Source organism: Ornithorhynchus anatinus, chromosome 2 (genome assembly GCF_004115215.2).
Source record: "Ornithorhynchus anatinus isolate Pmale09 chromosome 2, mOrnAna1.pri.v4, whole genome shotgun sequence".
Taxonomy (NCBI): domain Eukaryota; kingdom Metazoa; phylum Chordata; class Mammalia; order Monotremata; family Ornithorhynchidae; genus Ornithorhynchus; species Ornithorhynchus anatinus.
In genome coordinates, this window is record NC_041729.1 from 112440025 (window position 1) to 112446160 (window position 6136).

The following is a 6136-nucleotide window of genomic DNA, read 5'->3' on the forward strand; positions in this document are numbered from 1 at the left end:
GTGAGCCACACATGGGACGGGAACTATGTCCAAACTTATATCTACCCCAGCACTCTATACAGTGCCTGGCACACAGTAACAAATACCATAAAAAAATAAAAATAAATATGACTGATTGTTCCCATTAGGACTGCAGGTTCCAGGACAAAGACTTTTAGAAATTTCCAAGATCCTAAAAGAAATGTACCTGCAAATAGTAGGTGCTCAATACATCCTGATGATGAAATTGAAAATGAGGAGGTATTGGACTGAGAATGAGATAGAGGGAGAGAGGGAGGGAGAGACAGAGAGAGGGGGAAAAAAAACTAAGTGAGAAGAGTTTTCGAATATCAGAACAGCTGGAGGCATTTACATTACAAACTAACATGAAAAACCAGGATAAAGCAATGGGAGTGGTTGGCTTGGTTGCAGTGGAATTCCTGACCCAAGCAGCTGGAGAAACTGGGGAAAGTGGGTGGTAGATGAAAAAGTGATTCAGATTCTCTAAGCAATTCTCAAACAGTTCATTTTTGAACACCTAATAATTCAAAGAATTTTTTTTCCATTTCTTTTCAAGCTCCCTGGGTAGGAGTTTGATGTCTACTGTCATCAGAAAATTCAGTGCAAGCATAGCCATTCAGACCACAGCTGCAACATAGGTTGAAGTCCAGCCAGGATGAAAAGCAGAGAAAATGTTTCAAATCAAATCCTGGTGCTGTAGGTGTCAGGTTTGGCTAGATGTATAGTTCTGTTCTTGGTTTTCTCTCCAGATTTGATTATCCTGCCCTCTCTTTCCAATGTGTAAATGTAAATTTAAAAAAACTCATAAGACTTCTCCCCAAAACAAAAGTTCCCTGTTTTTCACTGTTTTTGTGCCTTTCTCTTTCTTTTCCGCTACTTCACAGAAACTTTTCAAAAAGGTCCAGAAGTTGCCAGCCTGTCTTCCTCCATGTCTATAGTTAGTAAACTAAATGGAAATCAGTTTTCTTTTCTACTCCCTTGCCATAAACAGTTTATTCGTCTGGCTGAGTAGGCACAGCTATTAAAATGCACAAAGGATATCAATTATTATTACCAATCAATAGTATTTGTTGAGTGCTTATTTTAAATTTCCACTCTTCAGCCATACTCCTACTCTCTGCCAGAATATACCCTTTCCATAGGGTGGCCCAATTTAAAGGAGTCCACTTTTAAGATGTGGCTATTTTTTTCTTTTAATGACCCTTCAGCTCCTTATTTCCTCATTCTTGCCTTTTCATAATCAGAGTAAATCCTCTAGCAACTTCCAAGTCTAGGTCTACTTTTTCATCTCATTATTTTGTTCTTAAAAATCCTTCTGGAAGTCCTTTGTTCACTCAGTATTTCAAGCCATCAGTAGATATTTACTGAACAGCCCCAGGGCTGCCTAGCCCTATTCTAGTTTATCCAAATCAGCAGAGGAAAATGTGCAGAATAGCATGCTCACTGTGCCCCAAACTCATCTATCTTACCTCCTACCCTTTTCTCACCTCCTCCCCATAACCTGGAACTCCCTTCTCCTTCTCCATATACACCAGATCACCACTCTCCCCACCTTCAAAACATTACTGAGATCACATCTCCTTGAAGAGGTCTTCCCTTTTCAAGCCCTCATTTCCTCAGCTCCTTCTCCCTTCTGTGTCCTCTATTCATTTGGATCTGTGACCTTTGGGCATTCGATATTCACCCCACCCTCAACCTCACAGCAAATAATAATAATTGTGGTACTTGTTAAGCACTTACTGTGTGCCCAGCACTAAGAACTACAGCATATACAAGGTAGTTGAGTTGGACACAGTGTCTGTCCACCTGGGGCTCACAGTCTTAATCTGCATTTTTGTCTTGTCTTATGCCGTCTAGTCATTTCCAACCCATAGCGACGCCATGGACACATCTCTCGCACAGCACCCCACCTCCATCTGCAAGCATTCTGTTAGTGTATCCACAGAGTTTTCTTGATAAAAATATGGAAGTGGTTTACCATTGCCTCTTTCTGTACAATAAACTTAAGACTCCACCCTCAACTCTCTCCCATGCCATTGCTGCCCAGCACAGGTGAGTTTTGACTTGTAGAAGATTGCCTTCCACTTGCTAGCCACTGCCCAAGCTAGAAATGGAATGGATAGGTCTCTGCTTGACTCTCCCTCCTGTAGTTGAGACTGGTGGAGTACTGAAAACTCTCCAGGTGTGACCCTGAAAGGGGAATCTGCATTTTATAGATGAGGTAACTGAGACCCAAGGAAGTTCAGGTGACTTACCCAAGGTCACTGCCACTTGTCAGTTGTGTGACTGTGGGCAAGTCACTTAACTTTTCTGGGCCTCAGTTACCTCATCTGTAAAATGGGGATTAAGACTGTGAGCCCCACATGGGACAACCTGATTCCCCTGTGTTTACCCCAGCGCTTAGAACAGTGCTCTGCACATAGTAAGCGCTTAACAAATATCAACATTATTATTATTATTATTATCATTATTGTCATAAAGCAGACGTATGGTGGTGTCAGGATTGGAACTCATGCCCTCTGACTCCCAGATCTGCACTCTTTCCACTAAGCTATATATACGTATATATATATAGGTTATAAGTGTACATGCCTTTGAATTATATATTATAAATTATTTATTTATAATAATGGCTCCCTCCCACTCAAGGCTTTAAGCTCATCGTGGACAGAGAAGGTGTAGGCCAATTCCTTTGTACCGTATTCTCCAAAATCCTTAAGTGTGGTGCTCTGTACATAGTAAGCACTCAGTGAATACCATCAATATGATATATGCTCAGAATACTAGTTTGAAGTGAAAGTAGCTTTCCTTCCAACTAGTAATAGTTTATATAATACTTTGAATATAACCATTATTAACTACCTTGGATATTTTCTGTCTTAATTTTCTATCTCATACAATGAAGAGCATGAGAATTCAGATCTATGCAGTTCTGTGGGGAATAGAAGCTAAATTTACCCATCCTTCAGATGGGGGAAATCACATTCTTTCTTTTTTTACATCAAAGAGGGGACATTTGCTTTGGCTTTCTGTTGGTGATGCCAATGAACAGCAGGGGGGGTCAACATGGTCCTTAGAAAGGAAATCTGATATCACTTGAGTTCCCTTTACTGGGAAGTGCTTCAAATCTTCGTAATTTGTTGTGGTCTGACATGCTGTCTTGAATTTCATTTTTCAGTAATACCATAACTTCATGTTGAATAGAGAACAGAAGACCACCCCTTAATCTCACTTTTACCAGGAGAAGAAATGAAACAGTGGTGAAAGATTAATACCGTAACTAGTGAATTCTATATCCAAGAAATTTAAAGCAACTTGGTGTTTAAAATTGATTAAAGAAGTCTTGAATATATATGGTTTATATTAAGCCCAAATGATCATTGATTCTTTAATAATTATAATAATGTGCACTTTTTGTTAAGCACTTTATGTGTCAAGCACCTGATTGCTGGGATAGATACAAATTAATCTGGTCAAATACCATTTCTGTCCACATGTGGTTCACAGTCTTAATTCCCATTTTAAAGATGCGGTAACTGAGGCACAGAGTAGTGAATCTACTTGCCCAAGGTCACATGGCATGCAAGTGGCAGAGCCAGGAATAGGAGACAGGTCCTTCTGTCTCCAAGGCCTTTGCTCTATTCAGTAAGACCTGCTTCTTCCCAATAAGAAACATCTGTTTCTCATTGGTCAAATTTGAGAGCGACAAAGAAAATTTTTGGAAATCAGTGTCAAGTAGAAAATTCCTCTCGTAATCTGAATTTCCATGAGGGAAACTTGTCCATCAGCCTCAAACACATGTTTCTTGAAAAGGGTTGGGGGGGAGTGAGGGCTGGACAGATAAGAGCATCATTTTAGCCACACATGACTAATCTCACCCCAGGAAGCTTGATACCTGCACATCCACCTGATTGATAGCTCAAAAACTGAAATACTAAACTTCTTTGAGCAGAGAGTTTTGTTTTTTGCTTCTTTGTACTTTGCCTAGTGCTTAGTATAGTGTGAACCAGTAGGTGCTCAATCAATATGATTACTTTTACTAGCATTTTGGACTTGTCCAACTCTGTCTCCTTCTCCCCTTCTGTGGCAATTAAATAATAATAATAATGTTGGTATTTGTTAAGCGCTTACTATGTGCTGAGCACTGTTCTAAGCGCTGGGGTAGACACAGGGGAATCAGGTTGTCCCACGAGGGGCTCACAGTCTTAATCCTCATTTTACAGTTGAGGTAACTGAGGCACCGAGAAGTTAAGTGACTCGCCCAAAGTCACACAGCTGACAAGCGGCCGAGCGGGGATTCGAACCCATGACCTCTGACTCCAATGCCCAGGCTCTTTCCACTGAGCCACGCTGCTTCTCTGTTTTAGAGGGCATTAGGGTAGTTCTCAGAATCCAGAATGGCTGGAAGCAGGTCTGGGAAACAGGACAAAGTCTTAACACCCTTGATGAGCAGTTGTCAATCAGGAAATTCATGTGCCCAATGGCCAGGCCCACAGCAGACCCCATCTCACAGTCAAAAATCCACATCTTCAAGGGCTAAAACAAATTATTTGGAGCTGACTTAAAAATGTTATGACAAACATTTCCTGTTTCTCAATAAAATTTAGCGAAAAAGTTGCAGGATCCATTTGCACCATTAAGAAACATTAGGGGTTGACTCTTTATTTGAAAAGGAGTGTGGGATTTTTCCCTGGACAGTCAGAATCGTTAGGTTTCTGTTAGGTCTCCTTCCAGACGACTGGCATGTCTTTATTTTCTGTAAGGGATGAGCCAAGTTGTAGTTCTGTACAGATTCCTGATTCCACGCCCTCAGTGGAGAATGAAGGCTAATCCTTTCATTCCATGCATTCTCAGAGTTCCATCTGGAGATAATGTTGTTTGTTCTTCTATATGTGGCACCCTTCAAAATGACCTTAGGAGAAAGTGGGGAGGAAAATTGTAGTGAGCGATGCTAAGATAATATTCAAACGAGTGATTTGTCCTGCAGTATCCCAAATTTTCCTACTCAGCAAGGGACAAAAGTAGACTTTGCTGTGAGTTGAAAAAAAAAAAGAGACTCTTCCTGCAGAGGTACCCAAGTGTAAATCTCCCATTTTCCCTCTCCCCCCACACCAAAATCCCATTGATTTCAGTGGAATCTTCAACAACAGAGGGGAAACTCACAGAAAGGGTAAATTCAGCACTCAGAAAATCAGGACATAGCATAATAACATGGCAATCACTGAACTGGATTCCTTTTGTATCAGGCATTTTATACCTTTTTGCTAGCAAATTATTGGGTTCAAAGCTGGATCATTTAAAACAAAGTTTCTCTCCAGCTGAAACTCAATTCAGCTACCTGTGATGTATGATGGACCAGTAAGAAAGATGCCAATTGAAAATTTTAAATGCTTCTCTTCACTTTACATAGTAGACCTACCAGCCTTATCAGGACATGGAACTATTTAATCTATGTCAAAAAGGTAACCATTCAATAAAGTTCCTGGAGTGCCAGCAATAAAATGCAACATTGTAAGGACCCAAATAAGGCAAAGTTCCTTGCATCTGGGAAGGTTTGTTACAAAAACTAGACACAGCTAGTACACTTTTAGAAGTAAAGTGAGACTAATTGGCTAATCAGGCAACTAATTATTTCTTTGTAGGTAAAAGGAGAAAATGTAGCCAGAAAAAAAAAAGCACTCTTTGGCAGAAGGAGAAAAAAGAATAAATCCTGTTGGATGATGCTGGTGCTTGTACATAAAATACAAGCCTATAGGGATAGAAATTTTGTTTGGGCCAAGACTCAAGAATTGTTTGTTTTTGTTTTTTTGTGGGGTGGGGGCAGAATCTAATGTCTTTTAGGCAGTGCCATTACTATGATGGTACATGATGCCACCCAGGCTGCAAAGCCAAGGAGGAGATGCATGGCTTAGTAGAAAGAACATGCAACTAGGAGGCAACAGACCTGGCACTGCTGTGGGACCTTGGACAAGTCACTTAACTTTTCTATGCCTCAGTTTCTTCATTTGTCAAATGGGAAATAAATAATTCTCTGACCCCCTTAGACTGGGAGCCACTTGTGATGTAGGGACTATGTCCAACCTAATTATCTTGTATCTACTCCAGTGCAGCGTGGCTCAGTGAAAAGAGCACGGAC

General features: G+C 40.6%; 1 non-coding gene across 1 annotated transcript; it reads right to left on the reverse strand.

Moving 5' to 3' along the window:
• Nucleotides 1-2062: 2062 nt before the first annotated feature.
• Nucleotides 2063-2200, reverse strand: LOC114809409. Its single transcript, XR_003757195.1, has one exon. It is a non-coding gene; the product is annotated as a small nucleolar RNA SNORA7 (small nucleolar RNA).
• Between the last annotated feature and the right edge of the window lie 3936 nt (nucleotides 2201-6136).